This window comes from Tenrec ecaudatus, chromosome 1 (genome assembly GCF_050624435.1).
Source record: "Tenrec ecaudatus isolate mTenEca1 chromosome 1, mTenEca1.hap1, whole genome shotgun sequence".
Taxonomy (NCBI): Eukaryota; Metazoa; Chordata; class Mammalia; order Afrosoricida; family Tenrecidae; genus Tenrec; species Tenrec ecaudatus.
In genome coordinates this window covers 158,304,052-158,325,290 of record NC_134530.1, presented here as the reverse complement: position 1 = coordinate 158,325,290, position 21,239 = coordinate 158,304,052, and the positions used below count along the sequence as shown (strand labels likewise).

At 45.6% G+C, this 21,239-nt stretch overlaps 3 non-coding genes across 3 annotated transcripts; all 3 read right to left on the bottom strand.

The window, feature by feature from the left end:
• Window positions 1–3,162: 3,162 nt before the first annotated feature.
• TRNAH-GUG (transfer RNA histidin (anticodon GUG)) lies at window positions 3,163–3,234 on the bottom strand. Its single transcript has one exon. It is a non-coding gene; the product is annotated as a tRNA-His (tRNA).
• Window positions 3,235–4,985: 1,751 nt separating this feature from the next.
• Window positions 4,986–5,057, bottom strand: TRNAQ-CUG (transfer RNA glutamine (anticodon CUG)). The gene has a single exon. It is a non-coding gene; the product is annotated as a tRNA-Gln (tRNA).
• Window positions 5,058–17,852: 12,795 nt separating this feature from the next.
• Window positions 17,853–17,924, bottom strand: TRNAE-UUC (transfer RNA glutamic acid (anticodon UUC)). The gene has a single exon. It is a non-coding gene; the product is annotated as a tRNA-Glu (tRNA).
• Between the last annotated feature and the right edge of the window lie 3,315 nt (window positions 17,925–21,239).

The following is a 21,239-nucleotide window of genomic DNA, read 5'->3' as shown; positions in this document are numbered from 1 at the left end:
CCCACCAAATGGCCTGTGATCTTCCTGCCTTTTAAACTATTAAAATACTTCTAATTGAGTAAAAGTGAAAGTAGGCTTGGTATCTTTAGTGACAAAAAAGTTCACATCAAACAAAACAAAACAAATAACAAAATAATTCTATTACAAACAAATTAACTATAGTATTGAGATATAGTAGTTTCCACAAACCTGGGAAAGAATTTTTGAGATCTGATGAGATCAGCTATGTTTTCTTGAATTTCATCAACATTTCTGATAAAATATCTGCAAACTACAATGACTTTAATATTCCTCATGGGAACTTTGTCAATTGATGTTCAGTTTTGTGTGGAACCAGATAATCCTGAAGCATTTTCACAAGCGGTCTCTCTGTCTTTCCGAGATGATATGGGTTAGCGGTGCCCTCAGGAAGATGTGTCCAACCTGGGAATAGAAGTGTCAGACTCTACAGTCACTGCAGTTGGTTCATCCTCTGAAAGAGAAGGAGCTCAGACAGACATGCACCCTGGTGCTCATCACAGCCCTTCCACCGTGAGAGGATGGAGACAGCCAATGCGCCCGTCCGTGGAAAGGCAGAGTTGTCTTTGGTCCATGCACACAATAAATTAGCACCCGCGGTTAAAAAAATAATCATGACTCTATGAGCCTCCTGATATGGATTGTGGCGGGAGGTCAGATGCTCACAGGCATCTTCCCTGAAGGCAGTCCCTGCCAGCCTGCTGTCTCCCCACACCACAGGGGGGGGGGGCCTGTGACCATTAGCTTGGTTCCTGTAGGTGGAGTTCACACCCCACTGATAATGGTGTCTGTCAGTTGAGCCAGGGAACAGGCCAAACCGGCTCTGTGACATCCAAAGTTAGGCTGCCATCCTGTACCTAGGATCCGCCCATCTTGCCACATGTATACCCCAATCCCTCCTCTTCCTATTGCGTGGATACCCCTAGATCACCCTCTCCCATGACTGTATTACCTATAGCACAACCCCTTCCTGTGACACATGTCCTCACCTGTGATTAGGGGGCTTGCATGTCCCCAGAGAATATAAAAAGCCTGGACTAGCATTAACGATCTCTCCCTTCCTCCACGTGGACCACCAAGTGGGGCTGAGGTGAGCTTGCTACCATGAATCCTGTCTGACTCCATCTATTTCAATACTTCACTTCTATCTCTCATGCTCTCTATGACTTTACTGTGATCTTTACTTATTATCGCTGTACAATTGCGCCTACCGGACCCCTAATGATGTGTTGGGGGCTGGCTTCTCCTGCCAATGGAAGACATGAGGCTGAATAGAATCAGCCTGTGGGAACAGCGTGAGGAAAACTGGGTAAGCCTTTAGGAGATGGAATGTTGCTCCTGGCAAAAAGGAAGGTCTACTTGGTAAACTTCCACTTAGTCTCACCATGAAAGTTTTTCCCACCAAAGAAGTTAAAACAAAACAGAACCAAAAAAAGTTAAAACAGGGAAGAAAAATATATATATATATATATATGTCACTCCTTTTGACTGCCATTTAGTCAATGTTGTCTCATCGTGAGTCCCTCTAGGTTTCCAAAAGTGTAAGTGTTTAAGGAAGAAGAAAGCTCAGGGCTTCTGTGAAGGTGCTGGTGGTTTCCGATTGCCGACCATGCCAATAGCAGCCCATCATACAGTATATATTCCATCTATAATATCATGACTCTCAGTACCTGAGCATGTCGACTGCTTCGGAAACAGACTCTTGTGGATGGAATTAAATAAATTCACAGGAGGCATACTGGCGTGCAGTGGGCCCTAATCCAACATAACTGCTGTTCCTATAGAAACAGGACAGGACTGTCAGACACACAGATACACAGGGAGGACGCGCAGAGAAGACGGGCAGAGACGGTAAGGACGCTCCCACAGACAGGTCAGGCCTGGGACCTCCAGGAGCTAGAAGAGGGAGGGAGGGCTCTTCCCCAGTCGTCTTCAGAGGGAGCTTGACTCTGCCTGCATCTTGATGATCAAAGGCTCGGCTCCAGAAGGATGAGAGAATGAATTTCTGATGTTTGCAGCCAGCCACTTGGTGAAACTTTTTAAGGACAGCCCTCAAGTGAACTCACTGCCAGGAGAGGAGATTCTGGCTGAGAAGAATTGCCCCCTGTGGTTTTCTGAAGCTCTACCTCTGCATGGGGGCAGAAAGCCTCTTTGTTACTTTACAAATGAAAGGGCAACTCAATAAATAAGAACTCAGAAAGTAACACTTAGAAAGAAGAGAGCAGGAAGGGTCAGGACCTTGAAAACTGTCCAGGTTCCTTGCCTATCAGAGCTAAGCTCTGGTCCAGTGGCTGCAAAAGGAGAAGTAGAATTGAAACGGACTTCCATGCGTCTGTGGCGCAGGAACTAGTGTCAAACAGTTGCAGAAGGAAAAAGAAGTGACTGCAGAAACGCACAAATGAGATTGTGGAACACTTGTCACAGCGACCTTGTGCACAGCAACCCACCTTCAAAGAGCACAACTGTCCATCAACTGTCTGCACACACATGGGAATGGCACGCAGGAACAACACCGAAACGACACACACGCATGCATCCAGCTGGATACATGTCCAAACTACTAGATGGCATTAAAAAGAGAGGCAAAGAATTAAACAAAGAGACAGATACGGAAATGTGGAGTCATTTGTGTACACGTCTCGGTGGGAAGAGCTGGACGTCCGGATGGTGACTTGTCTCCTGGGGATGAGGTGCACTGGGAACAGAGCGCTCCGAGCGGCTCTGTAGGTCAAGGACGGCTTTCCGTGGTCTGGTCAGTCAGCTTCGTGGTGCCGCGTACTGGAATGCACACGGCTCCCTCTGTATGAATTACGCCGTCCTTCAACAATGCACTGTTTACACACAGGTGTCCCGTGACGGCACTCACTTCTATTTATTGAAAATACCCTAGTTGCAGGACGAACTCCTTTCATCGGCCTGTTCGTTTCATGCTAATATTTGGAGTCCCTCCACCGAGAAAAGGCCAGGCGCCCACAGTTTCCTAGCGGTTGCTGGGCACCAAGTGGGGTGCGCGCGGCGACCCGCGGTTCGAGTGCTTTCCCTTCTGCAGCCCGCAGGGTGCTGCTCTGGGGGAGACAGCAGGAGAATGGGCAGCAGAGAGGCCTCCCTAAAAGGAGAAAGGCCACTGCGGTGGAGAGCAGAGACTGCCGTGACTCGGAGTCGAACCGAGGTTGCTGCGGCCACAACGCAGAGTACTGACCACTATACGATCACGGCGCGCCACTCGCCCGCGCTGCCGGGCTTCCCTGGACTCTTAGATATGACAGCAAAACCACGTGCAGAAAAAACGGAAAACTTTTGGTCCTCAAAGGATCCAAGCAACAAAGTGAAGAAAGAACTTACAAAATGGGTGAAAATATGCAACAGCCAAGCTCCCGATAAGGGTTCACTGCCTTGAATATACAATGAGCTCATACAAACAGTGACATACAGGCATACGACCTATCCGCAAGCAAACAAAACTCAGAAAGTAAAAGGTACAAAGCCTTTGAAGAGAAATTTCAGTAAAAGTGATATTTAAATGATGACTAAGCACATGCGAGACCCCCGACATTACTCTTTGTTAGGAAAATACACACAAACACCCAGTGAGAGGTGGCTGCGCTCAGGACTGCCGCTATCAGACAACTGAAATACACACATTGAGAGGGAGGCCGTAAGCGTGCCGGTTCCCACCCACAGGCGCTGGGCGGAAGAAAGACCGATCACCTGTTTCAGATAAGAGGGCCTCCTAGGAAACCGTGTGGGACAGGATCCACTCTATGCCCTTGTGTGTAATGCGGCATCCGTTCTACAGCTACACACAAGGCTCATCTCCTGTCTTTTCAGAGACATGGTACGCTCTAAAGGGGAACTTGCCGAAGAGTCCTCCTCATCTCAAATCGCTGTCGAAGGAAAGCACATCTCATGAAGCTATGTCAACATGTCTAGAACATGCTTAGCTTCCCTGCCTAGCCAAGTGAAGTGGGTGTGTTTCCCCACTTTTGTACCTGCTTCCGAAAGGGAGGGAAGAGCTCCTTCACCTACAGCCTGGAAAAGCAGACCATTTCGCCTTTAAATCAAAGAATCACTTTTAGATTCTAGCAGTGCAGTAATAACCTATGAATAAAGACTCTTTAAAAAATAATTTTATTGGGGGCGCATACAAATCTTTTCACAACCCATAGATACATCCACTGTGTCAACACATATGTACATTTGCTGCCATCATCACTCTCAGGACTCCTTTAAGTGATGGAGACATGATCGTGCTGTCATTCATTTGAACCTGCAACAGTTGTACCAGTATCAGACAGTTTTGATTACCATGGCTTCACAGTCGGTTTCTAAGTCTGGGAGTGATAAGACCCTTACTTAAAAAAAAATTAATAGTGTTTTATTTATCCTGAGTTTCTTTCCTTTCCATATAAAGCTGGTGAATAATGTGTCTATTTCTTTGGAGAATTGTGTAGGCATTTGGATTGGAATTGCATTAACTAGTAAAGTATTTTTGGTAATATTTTCACAATAGCGCTGTTTATGCTTATATTGTTCTTCTGAATCAGTCAGACACAGGTAGCGATGGCATGTCAACCCATTTCCCAACTCTCTCTTTTCTTTATGCATATACGCAATTAAAATTTGCTTTCGTCACTATTATCACTGTGTTTCATCTCCCTTAGCATAAGGTCTGCTGGTCAGAGCTGACTGGATGACAACCAGCACCACCCCATCAGAAGCCTTCATCTTTATTTATATGAAAGAGGCTCAACAATGACTGGTAGCTGGTTCTTGCAAATCCTATTTTGTTGATTTCTGATCACAGACATAACTGACTAAAGGGCTGTGCTGTCTCCATTCCATTCTCATGTGAATCAGTTTCAGGTACTTGAGAGATGTCATCTTAATTAAACCCTTTAGCTCCCTGTAAGTAAACCCAGAGGGGTTCCCATAATCTCTGTGAGGTTTTAAAAAGCTCCTAAAGACCCAGGTCCCACCGAGATTTGAACTCGGATCGCTGGATTCAGAGTCCAGAGTGCTCACCATTACACCATGGAACCGGTGGTGATCCTCCTGTTGCATCCCAGAGCCAAATCCCAGTCCACTGGTGTTCTCTCCTGTTTACATCTATCAGATCGCATGATTTTAATGGGGGGAATTAAAACTCAAGCCCACTGCCACTGAGTGGATTCCGACTCACAATGCAGGATTTCTGAGGCTGTAAATCTTTTCGGGAGGCCGCCCAACGCCTGATCGCCAGCGCTACCAGGGCTTCCTTGCCTCCGTCCACCGAGCCCTGAGAGCACTCGTTCAGCGTCGCCGGCCCGGGGCTGACCGAGGCCCCTGCACAGACCGGACCGAGCGCCGCCGTGGATCCTGCTCTGCGCTCTCGGTGACTTCTGTCCTCCGCTCGCAGATCAGAAAACGAGGTAAAAAGCACTGAGCGTGAGCACTTCAAGCCTCAGTAAATCACACACTTGGCCAGTTTCCCGTTCAAAGGGGAGATGTCAGCTAACGACGGTGTTGCGCACCATGCACACCCTCAGACAAACCAGACTGAACGCAGCCACTGTCACTCAGAATCGCGCACAGCGGTTGCGGCTACAGGACAGGCTCTGACGCCTACGTGTCTGCCTGCTGAGCCAAGCCCACCGCATGCCAAATGCTCAACCCATACTTCACAGTTTCGTTTCTTTTTCGCACTGAAAACCCTCCCAGTCCTTGCCCAATGTGCCCTTTTGCCTATTAAACTGTCGTCATAAGAACAGAATTTTGAGTTCTCTGAGTCATTCTTGAGAATGATGAGTGGGTTCCGCGTGCCTCCGGAAGGGCTTTCAGGGACCTCTGGATCTGGAGCCACCGGGCAGACGTGTATGAGGGTCTCACAAGTTGGGGGGCTGTCTTCTGAGGTCCTGGGCAGATTGGCGTCGAGGACTCTGTCCATGACTTGTGAGGGTCAAAGTGGCTCTAGGTGATTAGGGTCAGAGGAGGAAGTACTGTGTGTTCACTCGGTGTCAGAACAGAGGTGGGACACAATCCAGTTCTAGCAGGTGGCTCTGAATTGACTGATACACGTTTGGTGTCGTGGAGGGGGAATGGATTCGGACTTCTCCCTGTGCGACTCTATCAAGGCACCCAGGAGCACTCACTGGTGTTTCCCCAGGTATGCAGGTGTTGCTGTGTTTCGTGATTCCATTTGCATACCAGCACAAAACATCACCCCAGTAAATAGGTATCTGGTTAGTACAGGTAAACTTCACAATTAAAGTATACCCATAATTTAAATATTGTACAAAGAGGATGTAAGGATGCTTTACTTTGGCTCTCAAAATCACCTTTCTCCTCAAACACACCTGTAACCTGAGGTCTGAAGAGAAACGCACTGTGTGTGAAGAAGCAGAAGACAGCTATACCAAGAGAGTTGGACTGTGATTAGTAGGCAGACCAACATTGCCTTCCTACATCAATGCCCTACTTGCTGAGTTGGGGTATACATCAGCCCGGCAGACCTGGGGTTGACATTGTCAGTGAATATTATTATAAATTTTACATGACAACCAACCTCCGTTGTTTGTGTAAATCGCCTCCGTCACAGAGGGATTGATTCTGCCACAGCGATTAATTCAGGTTTTGTGACAGGTACTTAGCTTACCCTGGTCAAATATCCCTTTCTCAACGATGTTCTAAAAATTAGTATGAGTAGCTAATCAATGCCAATATTCTTTGTTTGTTTTAAACGTTTTATTAGGGGCTCATACAACTGTTATCACAGTCCATACATATACATACATCAGTTGTATAATGCACATTTGTACATTCTTTGCCCTAATCATTTTCTTTTCTTTCTTTTTTTTCTTTTTCTTTTTTTTACATTTTATTGGGGACTCATACAACTCTTATCACAATCCATACATATACATACATCAATTGTATAAAGCACATCCATACATTCCCCGCCCCAATCATTCTCAAAGCATTTGCCCTCCACTTAAGCCCTTTGCATCAGGTCCTCTTTTTTTTTCCCCTCTCTCCTCGCTACCACCTCCCTCATGTGCCCTTGGTAATTTATACATCGTTATTTTGTCATATCTTGCCCTATCCGGAGTCTCCCTTCCCCCCCTTCTCTGCTGTCCCTCTCCCAGGGAGGAGGTCACATGTGATCCTTGTAATCAGTTCCCCCTTTCCAACCCACTCACCCTCCACTCTCCCAGCATCGTCCCTCACACCCTTGGTCCTGAAGGTATCATCCACCCTGGATTCCCTGTGCCTCCAGCCCTCATATGTTCCAGTGTACAACCTCTGCCTTATCCACGCCTGCAAGGTAGAATTCGGATCATGGTAGTTGGGGGGAGGAAGCATCCAGGATCTGGGGGAAAGCTGTGCTCTTCATCAGTACTACCTCGCACCCTGACTGACCCATCTCCTCTCCTAAACCCCTCTATGAGGGGATCTCCAGTGGCCGACACTTGGGCCTTGGGTCTCCACTCTGCACTTCCCCCTTCATTCAATATGGTATATATATACATATATATATGTATACACACACACATATATATATATACACACATACACATATTCTTTTTTTTTTTTTTTGCATGATGCCTTATACCTGGTCCCTTGGGCACCTCGTGATCGCACTGGCTGGTGTGCTTCTTCCATGTGGGCTTTTTTGCTTCTGAGCTAGATGGCCGCTTGTTTATCTTCAAGCCTTTAAGACCCCAGACACTATCGCTTTTGATAGCCGGGCACCATCAGCTTTCTTCGCCACATTTGCTTATGCACCCATTTGTCTTCAGCGATCCTATCATGAAGGTGTGCAGCCAATGATATGATGATTTTTTGTTCTTTGATGCGTGATAACTGATCCCTTTGGGATCACTCGCTCACACAGGCTGGTGTGTTCTTCCATGTGGGCTTTGTTGCTCCTGAGCTAGAGGGCCGCTTGTTTATCTTCAAGTCTTTAAGACCCCAGTCACTATCTCTTTTGATAGCCAGGCACCATCAGCTTTCTTCACCACATTTACTTGTTCACCCACTTTGGCTTCAGCAGTTGTGTCGGGAGAGTAAGCATCATAGAGTACCAATTTAATAAATGAAAGTATTCATGCATTGAGGGAGTGATTGAGTAGAGGCCCAAGGTCCTTCCGCCACCTTGATATTAAACCTATAAATGTAGACACTTAGATCTATTTCCCCATCCTCATATATATGTTTGCATGTACATGTCTTTGTCTAGACCTTCATAAATGCCCCTTGACTCCCATCTCCTTCCTCCATCTCCCTTGACTTTCCTCCTGCCCCACCACCATGCTCCGTCCCCACCTGGGCTATAGCTATACCTCTTCTCTACGCAACCTTACCCTTGATCGTTCCCCATCAGGCTTGCCACTCCCCCCTCACTACCATTTTGGGTCCCATGTTGTTCCCTTGTCCTTGTGTTTATTAACACCACTTCCTTACCCTCCTCCCCCTCCCCCACCCAATCTGTCTGTCCCCCCGGAACTGTCTGTCCTATTGTTTTTCCTCCAGATAGTTCATCCATCCTGTCCTATTCAGATAGACCTGTGGAGACACTAACATGCACGAAAACAAGACAGAGGAAAACAAAGCAACAGTATACAACCAGACAATAAAACAATAAAAACAAACCACTGACAAAGAACAAAACAAAACACTTCACAAAAGAAGGGCTTGTAGTTCGTTCAAGGATCGTTTGCTGGCCCTTAGGAGCGTTTTCCAGTCCAGTCTGTTTGGGCACCACGCCCTGGCCCCAAAGTCCACTTTCAGCATTCCCTGGGGACCTTGCCACTCCATTCCCTTGCTGTTCCGCTGCACTCCCCCCGTGCTTTGCCTCGGTGTGGTGGGATCAGGACAGGTGCAATTCCCACACTGTGTCTCCGGTGCTGTCCCCTGTATCGCCCTTAGTCACTGAGGGGCATCATGTCCCATAGTAGGGCCAGCCATGTTGTTCTCTCTGTGGACTGGCTGCTCTACTCAGGAACATCATCATCACGGCCTGGTGGGCCAGGCTGTGTTCCACTGTCTCCTCCTGCCCCTTCATCTGCTCCCGTGTGCTCTGATCAGATATGTCCATCTCCCGGAGCTGCAGAATCCATGTCATCCTTTGAAACAAATTCTTTTCAGGGGAGTGGCAGGAATCCACTTAATGTTGTTGCTGGGGCCAGCCTCCCAGACCTCTCCACTGGTTCCCTACTCCACGCCGGGATATTGCATTCACACCTTGAGGCACTGGGTTGAAGTCTGGTCCCACTTTCCCTGTGGAGGTATAAACAATACCCTCCCCTTGTGTGGATTAGTGCCCCATGCCCCCACTCCCCTTTTCTTCCTTGTATTCATCCTTTTATTTTCCTTTCCCCTCCTCCTCCACTGTTGTCTACCATGTGCATCCCTGGTTTTGATCGGGTCTCTGCCATACTACACAGTCTTCACCCCAGAAATGTTTGTATACAGTAGCTTTTTCCCCTATGCCACTTTTGCAATGCCACTATTAACAGAAAATCATTATGCTCCGGGAGATGATCCATAAGACTCTCTACCATAACTTAACAATGAGGTCGCTAAGGGGAGCAGAGGCAGATAAAAAAAACATAGATCCAGGAATGGATTTAGGGCTGTCACTAAATCCCAGCTCCAATTTGAGAACAATTTGTTCCTACATCACAGCCCTGCTCAATCCTCATCCTCAGGAAGGGAACACAGAAGATTTGGGTGCTACAGCAAAGCATGGTAAAGAAATTATATGGTGTCTGGTTATCAGATAGAATATTGTCTGGATCTTAAAGGCTTGTTTCCAACCAAGCAGCTATCTAAGTGAGATGTTAACTAAGTCCACATGGGAGACGCATACCAACATGTGAAACACTGACTATAAATTATATGATCCAAAGCCAAAGGAGGAAATCGTCTCAGAGCTTAAATTGTGAGATTCTGGTTGCAGAAGGCTATGGATGGCAGAGGGAGCACAAATACATCTGCAAGATCTACACCGGAAATCAGCCTCCCATCATTTACCACAATTGAGGGATAGGAATAAACTGGTTATCAAAGTATGGGAGAGAGATGATTATAGGAGATCAAAATGATAAAGCTGACTTGAACCATTAAAACCTTGTCACTTGATCATCCCTTTGATCCATTGGCCCTGATCTGGTTTTCCACATTGTGTGTGTGTGTGTGTGTTTCATATTGGGGTTTATCTCTGATGTATACTTCATTGTGAGTAGTCCTTATGAATTTTTGTTATATGTTGTTTGGTACATTAAACCCAACATTCATGACCCTCTAGAGACAACAAGTGGAATAAGGGTTCCTGAGGAATACAGGGAGAGATGTAGGGGGAAGGGGAGCTGATATCCAGGAGTCCAAGAACGAAGAAAATGCTTTGAAACTGATTATGGAGTGGCAATTGTACAATACTGCATGATGTGCTTGGACTACAGAGTGATATGATATCTGTATGAGCTCCCAATAAAATGGCTTTTGGGGGAAATCACCTTTCTCCTTCCTAATGCTAGTTTAAAGGAGCCACGGTGACACGGGAGTGAAAGCAAGTTCATTCCTCTCCTGATAACATACCCATGATCACCACGCCTGCTCATCTTCTTTTCTAAGGCGCAATCTGGCTATACTTCTTCGGACACAGATGTGTCGGTTCTTTTGTCAGCCCACTGTATTTTCAATACTCTTCACCAGCATCATATTTCAAACGCACTAATTATTCGATGTTTGGGCATTCGCATGCAGATGAGAAGATTGAAGACAGGAGACTGGGGTCAGGCCACCCTAGTGTTCACAGTGGCAGACCTGCTGCCCAACACTTTCAAGAATGTTGTGCAGACCATGCACCCAAAGAAGTGCTAGTTCTCTTCCATAAGGACTGATTTTTGCCCCTAATGCCCTTGCACAATCAATACAACACAAGTAAATGTTTTCTAGTATTCCCTGAATGCCCTGAAACTTGCTCCTAATTATAGAGCAGCTAAAGCAAATGGAAGAAACGATGAAGCCAAGGAGCTAAACAGACCATTTCAAAGGGTAGCTCTACAAGACGGAGCAAAATATATAATCAAACGCCAAAGACCTAGAATTAGAAAAACAAAAAGAAGAACATGTTCAGCATATCTGAAACAGAAAGAACTCGAGAAAAAATTCAAGCCTAGAGTTGCATATTGAAAGAATCCGTAGGTAAAATATTGAGCGGTGGAAAAAGGAGATGGAAAGAATGCACAGTAACAATGAGTTGCTATTTCAAAGGCAGTCTATGAGCAACAGCAGGGTGATGAAGTTGTAGCTCCACTGCAAGCCTTAGGCTTCAGGAATCGGCAGCATCCCAACGGAAAGGCTTCAACAAACGGAGGAAGCACTGGGAGCGCTTCCTCTTCTATGCCAGGAAGTGCGGAAGACCTCTGCTTGTACAGCTCACTGGAAGATATCCATCTCAAATGATAAAGCAATATCTATAATATCACATGCAGGAAAACTTGCTGAAGATCAACAACGGTCGCAGCACTGCTTGGACAGGGAGGTGTCGAGAGCACAGGGCAGATGCAGAAGAGGACATGGAACAAGGGATACCACTGCTGATGCCAGATGGATACTGGCTCAAAGCAGACAACACCAGAAAGTTGTTAGCTTGTATTTTATCGGCGATGCCAATGCATTCAACTTTGTGGACAATAACAGACTGGATGGCCTCGAGAGGAATGGGAATCTCAGAACAGTGCACTGTACTCATGAAGACCCTGATCACGGATCAAGAGACAGAGTGCAGCCAGAACAAAGGCACACTGCACAGTTTAAAATAAGTGAAGGTGTGAATCAGGGCGGTGTGCTCTCACTTATGCAATCTGTATGCTGTGCAAGTGATCAGAAGCTGGCTTATATAAAGAGCGACATCAGGATTGAGGGAAAGTTTATTACATGCAGATGGCAAGAGGAAAGTAAAAGGAAATAGAGGAAAGAACCAGGAGGCAAAGGACATTTACAAAGGCCAAAATTCAAACATATATATATTAATGTGACCAGATTTTAACATTGGTAAAATGGAACACCATTGACCAGGGGTGGGGGGAGAAGGATCTTGATTAAAAATTTGGTCTATATGGAGCAACAAATATTTTCATAGAACGAAAAAATAGTATTGTAATATTTTTAAAATTTCAATATAGGTACAATTTACAAATATAAGACATTAAAATTATGTACAGTATTACTTTATTCTTTGGCATATTTATCATTTGAGTGAATTTTTTTTAGTAGATTGCTGTCTTTTAAAAGGTCATGAAATTTTTCACAAGAATTTGTTAAATTATATTTCACACATAAATGGCTTTCAAAGTCTCAACACTTAATTGTGATTTTTCTGATGTCCAAAGTTTATTTACCGTAGAAAAAACGCGTTCAGTCTCAGCATTAGTTCCTGGTAAGGACAGCGCGTATTCCACAATTTTTAGTGTTATTGTATGGAAATGGTTTGTTTCAAAATGCTGAAATATTTCTAACCATTTGTTCTCTATTGTGATTTTTGCTGATTCCCAGGATTTAACCTTTTCCTTATCAATATATGTTTTTTAATAATGATACCTCATTTAAAAGATCATATTTTGAAATATTACTACATGGGAAAATTTGAGTAATATTATCGAATGATTTTTGTACATCATTCCAATTAAGTTCTTGTTTTAATGTAGCCCAATGAAAATGTTCAATATCACTGTCATTTACCATCCACTCTTCTAAATAATCTATGCAGTTACTATAGAACTTTTTAACGTGATTCGTGATATCTGCACGATTTATTGCACCTTGTTCTTCTACCCGGCTTATACTATTATGGATAGTTAATGGAAGAAAATGATTTTCTAACCACTTCTTGACACTGAAATTTTATATTATTAACTTCATTTGCTACTTTGATTACCAAAATTTTGTCACCTTCAATAAGTTTTATAGCATTTTGAAAAAGAGCTGCTTGATTGTGTACAAACTCGAGCCAAATTTTTAAAGATTCTTTTTCAGAAATATCTTCTAAAATTCCAGGACATTTATCCTGTGATAGAAAGTAGGATTTCAAATGATCGTATATTTTCAAATTCTTTCGACAGCTGGCAAAAGAGCTAACCGGCATGTTTTACTGTATCCAAGTATTTTCTGATATTCGACTTCCGAGTTTCACAAAATTCTTTAAGCATTTCAATGCGCACAGGGTATATATAGAAATATGACTATATTTTAATAACAATATCTGCCACATCTACAGGCAACAAATCAGCAGCTGTTTGAATGGCGTTATGTATTATGTGCGCTGCACAACCAACACCAATAATGTTTTGATTAAGGTTTTTGTTTAATTTATAAAAAAGTATTTTTGTACCTCTTCTCACTTTTCCTCCAAAAGTTGCGTTCGTGTTGTCTGCACAATATGCAATCATTTTATGTTTAAAATTTTCCCCCCAAAATATTAATAATGGAACTCAAAACTATTTCAGAAGTTTTGCCAGGCACAGAAATGAAATCTAAAATTCTAATTTTTATTCGAGTTTCCAAATCAAAAAATCTAATAATGTTTGGAAATAACTTTACATCCTTATGATTAGATGTGTCAGAATATATGGATATAAAATGAATTTTTTCTAGATTTTTGTTTAATTCTGAAAATGCATATGGGGAAAGCTCATTACCCACAATTGCCTCGGATTTTGTTCTAGCACAGGCAATATTTTTGTTGATTAACTTTTTGACAACTTGTGATGTACAGTCCATAGATCTGAAGGAATAATTGTGATTAATAGCATGAAAAGACATAAGTCCTTCTGCTACTGCTATTTCTTTTCTTCGTCTCCATAAGTTGTTTTCTGAAAAAAATTCCTGTATTTTGGAGGAAGATGCAGCAGTATTTAAATATCTTTTATGTTTCTGTGTCTCCAAGTGCTTTGAAACGTCATTTTTTTCTGCCATGCGAAATAGAAAATTCACCATTACATTTCTCCCATTTACCATGTAATGGCTTTTGGTTTTTTTAATAAAAGGAAATTCACTTCTTAGATCATCATTGAATTCGCATCCTCTTTTCTTACTCATTATGTTACAAATCTAAAAAAATAATTTAAAATTATATTATAAATTATTATATACATATTGCTTAAAAACATAGCAAGTAGATACACGATTACATGAACATATTTTATTGTTAGTTTATAAATTAAATTAATTTGATTGTTATAAAGTAACTATATATTTTTAATTATTTTAATTTTAATCCTAAATTTCTTTCTAAATAATAACAATACTAACTTGTATTAGTTTTTTCTCTGAATTTGCCGTAATGTAAGTCGTGTCACTTTCAAGGCCGGCGTTAAACTTTTTGTTGCCACTATAAAATATAAATAATATGAGTACTGTCTGCTAAATTCCAGAAAATTTATGTACTTATAAAATAAATAAATTACTTACATAAATGATCTGAATAGCTGATTTGTTGACATCACTTGTTTAACTAGCACTAGCACACAGTACAATGTGTATCATCTGAGAGACAGTTACAAAATGCTTTCATCCTTGCCAATGCCCCAAAATGCCATTGTTCATTAAGTCCAAACAATGGTGGTTGAATTCTAACAACTGATCAACAATGCAAACTTTGATAATCAGTTCTCGATAATCATTTCTCAACAATTATTGTTATTATTAAAATTTAACATTATAAAATTAACAAAAATAATATAAAATTAATATCCCCCCTTTGGTTAGGTTCATTCTTGAATATTTCATCTCTGGGGTTGCTATTGTAAGTGATATTGTTTTCTGGATATCCTTTTCAGAGTTCTCTTCATTTGTACACAGGAAGCTGATTTATTTTTGCATGTTAATCTTGTAAACACATTGCTGAATCTTCCAAATAGTCTTTGAGTTTCTACATATAGAGTCATATCATCTGAAAATAGAATGTTACTTTTTTTCCAATTTGGATGCCTTCATTTTCTTTTTGTTATCTTATCATTCTGGCTAAGATTTACAGGACAATACTGAATTGAGTAGTGATAAAGGGCATACTTGTCTGGCTCCTGTTCACAGGTACAATGAGCTTTCATGTGAGGAACTCAGTATTTATACCTGGCTAATCCATGTGGTTCCTGTTCTGTCCTCTATGGTTAATTTACTGCATCTGGGAGCACGTGCACATAAAAGTAGCCCAATTTATACATGGAAGGCTCTAAGTCTATCAGTAACAGTGATCAGTCCAAGCTCCCTGGCCACACAACACAGACCACGTACCACACCATGACTACAACGCAGACCAGCCCCTTGCAAGGGGGAATTAACCTACAAAGAAGCTGCCACACCAGCCACAACATTGGTTGGCTCAGAAATTGTCTCAAAGCAAACACAGAAGAAGCAGTGATGGAAATTGCCTCTCAGAGAAATGATGAATTTAAATGGTTAAAAAAAAGATATCTGTTTCCCTCAGGGGAGAGAGCAGCACGGTGGGTGGGGGTGGGGGAGTGTTTTCTAAGAGTAGTACTCCAGAGGTTACAGCTCATTGTAAGTAGCTGCAAGAATGGCAGGTGCGGGAACGTTGTGCTTGCCAGTTCCTGTCATCTCTCCGGGCAGCACTGGACTTGAAATGAGTGATTTCTGGTACCTAAGTCCAAGCATGCACGTGAACCCTGCACTGGCCACATGGAAGTGTATTCTTAGAGGGAAATGCAGCATGCATAGCACCTTGTCTCCTTTGCAGAAGTTAGACCTTTGAATTGAGCACAAATGTAGGGACAATGAAATACATAGGACCCTGGCTCCAGACGTCTAGCAAACATGATCTGCGCAGGGAAGAGCACTCTTTCTGCCTGGTCCCTGACTGCGCAGACTGCAGAGGCAGTGGCCAGACTGAGCTGTGAAGCCAAGCACACTTGGAGTCACTGGACCGTTAGCTGGAGCTGGCTTGTCCTCATTAATTCCTTGTAAAATTGGGACACCAGCACTTCCTCGAAAGGATCAATATGTACAGTGATTGTTATGTGGATGTCCCACCTTCCCTTGGCTGCTACAAACCTGGAGAAACAGTTTTCTACTTTACTCCTTGGTGTGAAATGAAAAATAGGAATAGTACAAGGTCGAAACTCATTTTTGCTCATTCATTCCCTATGGTTCTTGGCGTTGTTCACACAAAGATGGGACTCATAGTTGCCTAGAAATCCCAAAGCTTTTCTTTTTAGGGAAACCAGAGGGAACCCTGAGCAGGAAGAAACGAAGGTCTAAAACGTACTCTCCTTCTCCTACAGTCATAAGCCTGCAAGCCCAAGGCCCTCTTCGAGTAACTCTGGGAAAGGCATGCGGCTGGCCCTGGAGATGGCTTCCGCGTGAACTCCAAGGCATGTCCTAACTACTGACGGTGGAAGAGACCACAGCAGAACTGTCAGAGTAAGCCAGCCTCTAACAAGCTTGGGCCTGTAGGCGGAATTGTACGGTTATAATCTACAAGGATCATAGTAAAGTCATAGAGAGGAGGAGAGCTAGGAGAGAGCGTAAAATAAAGGAGTCAGACACAGTTCAGGATAGCATGCTCCCCTCGGGCCGGCCAGGATCTCACCAGTGAGGTCTGCACAGGAGAGTCTTTTCTATCGTGGGATATTCAGAGGTAGCCATGAGACATGCATATTCAGTAGTTACACTCGTCACAAGGTGGGTGGTAACCACAGTACAGTCTGTGAGCTCACAGGTGGGGAAACCCCATACCTGCATTGGGGAAGGCATGAGGGGGGATGGGTGCCGCGCTGGGAGGAGATGACCAAATAATGTCTGCTTCTACAGCGAGACAGAATCACCCCCGTGCACAGCATAGTGCACCTGGGCTTTACCTCTGACTGAACCCCAGTGGTGGCTTTCCTGCCGTGGAATAATATTAGCTTTCCAGATTCCCTCTGCTATCCCTTAGGGAATATAGTCCCATCATATTTCCTTCAGCATCAGTCTCCCACACAGGATTAGTAGACTGGTGGTGTATCCTGTAAGCTCATAGAGCAGCGTGCTCAACCCGTGGGTCACGACCCCTTTGCGGATCGAATGACCCCTTCTCAGGGTCGCCCAATTCATAACAGCAGAAAATTACAGTTATGAAGTAGCCATGAAAATCATGTTATGCTTGGGGACTCACTGCACCATGAGGAACTGTACTAAAGGGTCGAAGCATTAGGAAGGTTAAGAACCACTGTCCTAAAGGATAAAGAATACGTATAATATGTATTGATCAAACATATTATATTTATTCTTTACTTAATGATGAAAGAGTAGGAACCATTTCTGTTTAATGACAAGAATTCCAGGGCCACAAGCACAATGCTAGCTGAGTTCCCAGCTCTGATGTAAAAGATGACACGATTATTCTGCGGTGAGAGGGAGCGGGCTCTCTCCTCTATCCCCATGTCGGACCCCCGTATAAGGTTGGGGAGTTGATGACACATGGAGAATAGCCGCCTAAAAGCCCTGGGGCCTCTTCTTGGCACCGAGTTCCCAGATATGTCCAACCAGGTACAGCCTGGTGGATCTGCAGATCCTGGCTGTAGAGGCTTCTTCTATGGGCCTAAAGAAAGGTGTCACCTATGTGGATACTGCAACTTGGTGGGGGGTGAGAGATTGGGACTCCATTGTCTTTGCTGTGTTGGGGTGAACATTCTGAAATCCTGAGATGGAGGGAGCTGGAGGCTGTTCCCAGTATTCTATTGGCAGGACGCAGCTCTTGGGGGGACCTAGACACTCTGTGTTCATGAGCATTCACCTTTCCAAAGGACAACAGAGAACCAGGTTCCCCAGGATTGAGTGGGTAAAATTAAAAGGACTTCCCTGACCGGGAATCGAACCCGGGCCGCGGCGGTGAAAGCGCCGAATCCTAGCCACTAGACCACCAGGGAACGATGACAAGCTCTCTGACTTGGCTCCACCTGACACTTTGTCGCTTAGTACAGTCTTGGACGCCAGACCTCTACCCTCCTGGGCGCCTCCCTCTCCTCTGGAGAACGCCCCGAAGTTCACGGCCGGCTGGCCTTCTCCAAAAAGGTGACCCGTCGGCCTCAACCCGGCACCATGAGCCCAGTGGGCGCTCACAGGCCCTCCAGGCTGCGTCCTCTCCGCCCCCTTGGACCCCACTCAGAGGCGCGCCGGTGCGCGCAGACCGCGTGGGGACGCACAGGACCGGGACCCGGGCAGGGGGCGACGTTCTAACAAGGTGGCGCCCTGGGTGACGATGGAGCACGACCCTCTGGGATCTCCAGCCTCGGACAGGCAGGCGCCCAAGGGAGGGCCGTGCGGCTAGAAGACACTTGCAAACAGGGCCCTGGCACCCGACTCCTGACCTGCAGGTCTGCGCTGGAAAACCCGCTGCCCCTGCGCTGCCCGAGTCTTGGCTGGTGGCAGCTCCCTCCTTCCACGGGCTCAGCCCCTTCTCCTGGGGACCAGGCTTTCCCGCAGACACCACGTCGGATTCCTTAGACGGTCCTGTCTTGTTGTCCTTCAAATGTGGACGTGGGTCTACACAGTCCCTGCCTTTCCAGAGATTCTGAATCCCAACAAAACCTGATGTTTTTAAGGGAGAAACAGACGTGGGGTAAAGAAAGCTCTGAGGTTACTTGGAACGAAGGATGTCAATGCGTTTGTCTACACCAGCGGTTCCTATCCTTGGGCTCGCGACCCCTTGCGGGGTCAAACGACCCTTTCACAGGGATCGACTAAGACCATCAGGAAACACTTGCTTCCGATGGCCTTGGACACCGGGACACCGCTCCTCTCTGTGTCTCCAGGCGGGTCCGCCCACGTGCAGAGATGCCCACGGTCCCTGCGTGAGGACTGGGACCCATGCTACACCGCGCTTCAAGACAAACTCTCATTTTTGTCATGAGAAATAAATACTTCACAAAATAAAATTACTTGTTGTTTTCGTGATTAATCACCGTCCTTTAATCCTGTGCCTTTGGTAAGAATGAAAATGCATCCTGCATATCAGATATTTACATGACGATTTATAACGGCAGCAACATTATGACGTAGCAACGCAAACACTATGGTTGGGGGTCACCCCAGCGTGAGGCGCTGTCGGAAAGGTCACGGCCAGAGGAAGGTGGAGCACCATGGTCTACACAGTGAGTTGGCAGCCTGGGATCAAAGCGTGCTCCCTGAAGAGAGAGGAGGCTCGGCCGGCGGGGCACAGCGCCCCGTGGAGCCCACGTTTCCCAAGGTGAGAACGGGCTGCCAGTGTGAGTCTATCTGTCAGACGTGTGCGGACCAGTGTCCTTGTCACAGTTGCAGATGAGTTTGCCACTGTCCATCCGGGATTCGCCTGCTGGGACTCAGTGGGCATAAGGCTTACGTTGCAGGCCAGAGGAAGCAACTGGGCCTTGGGCAAGGGTAGGGCGAGGCTGCGGAAACGGTCCTTGTGCTTTTCCAAAACAAAACCACAACACGACGCACTGACCATCCGCTGATATGGATTCATGGCGGAACGGCCCTTAAGGTTCCAGTATTTGACATGTGCGTGGCAGTCGGCAACCTCATCTTTCTCCCAGGGAGCAGCGAGTGGGCTCAAACCGCAGACCTTATGGTTAGCAGCTGCGGGCGTGGCCCACTCCACTCCACCACCAGGGTTCTGGTGGGCTTTCCTCAGAGACCAGCTGTTCTGTGCGGATCCAGCAAACACTGGGCGCCGCAGAAAGGGCGCCTTCAGACGCACAGTCTTCGTTCAGAGTCAGTAGGGAAGTTGAGGTCCAGGTGGGAAGCGAGAGAAGCTTTGGCACCATCGGGAAGGAAAACCAGGGAGCACTAAGCAGGCCTGTTCGGGGCTCGCCCCCCCACAGCCAGGTGAGACTTGCGTCTGGACCCCCATCGGACCCTGTGCGGAGACAGAGCGCAGATGGATGCTGGTAACCAGCAGTCTCCTCCCAAGTCGATTGGGTTTGCTTCCTGGCCTCTTAGCACGCGGTATCAGACCCGTGGTTTCTTTTTTTCTTTTTTCACATGTGGCTTCTTTTTTTTTTTTTTTAACAATTTATTGGGGCTCATACAATTCTTTTCACAGTTCATACATATACATACATCAATTGTATAAAGCACATCTGTACAGTCTTTGCCCTAATCATTTTTTTCTCTTTTCTTCTTTTACATTTTATTAGGGATTCAAACAATTCTTACCACAATCCATACATATACATACATCAATTGTATAAAGCACATCCATACATTCCCTGCCCCAATCATTCTCAAGGCATTTGCTCTCCACTTAAGCCCCTTGCATCAGGTCCTCTTTTTTTTTTTCCCCCTCCCTACTTGTGGCTTCTTAGGAGGGTGTAGACGACATTATTTTCAAGAAAAGAATCTTGTTTCCACCCGGTTTCGAACGTGATAACCACTACACTACGGAAACCAGGTACGATGCGGAACAGCACAGGTTATGCAGCCACATCCTGAAATCGTCCTTCTCCAAGTATGTGGTTCCAACAGACAAAAGGCTGCATAGGAACCTCGCCTCCCAAAGTTAGGAACCACTACTGACAATATTGCGGGCAAAGCGCCACAGTCCGTCCCCGCAGGCAAGGCGAGCAGTCAGAGTAGTTGTCTGCTCCCCACCCAGAAGCACAGCCCTGGGGTGGGGTGGGGTGCGCGTGGGGCGTGCCCGGGTTCGGGGTCCCACGGCTCACGAGTTAGTACTCCTGTGTCCAGATCGAGCCTCCCCGCGGGCCTCCAGCTCGCTGCAGCCCTCTCTGCGGAGCTGCGACCCAGTCCTCAGCGGTGGTCACTCCTCTGAACTCTTGACAACAGGTAAGTGCTCCCAGCCAAGGATGTTCAGTGTCCTTCCTCATTACGACCCGCCCACACACACCCACAAGCACTCATGTTGGCTGCAGGCGATCCTTTCCACGGTACCCCACGTGTGCAACGCGAACTGCTCCGCCGCGTTTTCTAGGTGGTCTTTCAGAGACCCGTCCCCGGGCTGTCTTCCCAGGGCCTCTGGGGGCCCCAGCACTAGCCTGCAGGTGAGTATTGGGGTGCTTCATCCATTCATAGGAAAGCGGGAAACAACTATGGTCCAAGACGTGCAAAATCGAAACTGTCACCAGCTGGTAGACTGTAAATGATTCCATCTCTGTGGAAATCCTTCTTGGGGTGTTCAGAAAGTTAAACAAAGAATTGCCACACTGGTGTCAGGCCTGCAATTCCGGGAGTGAAATCAGCTACTT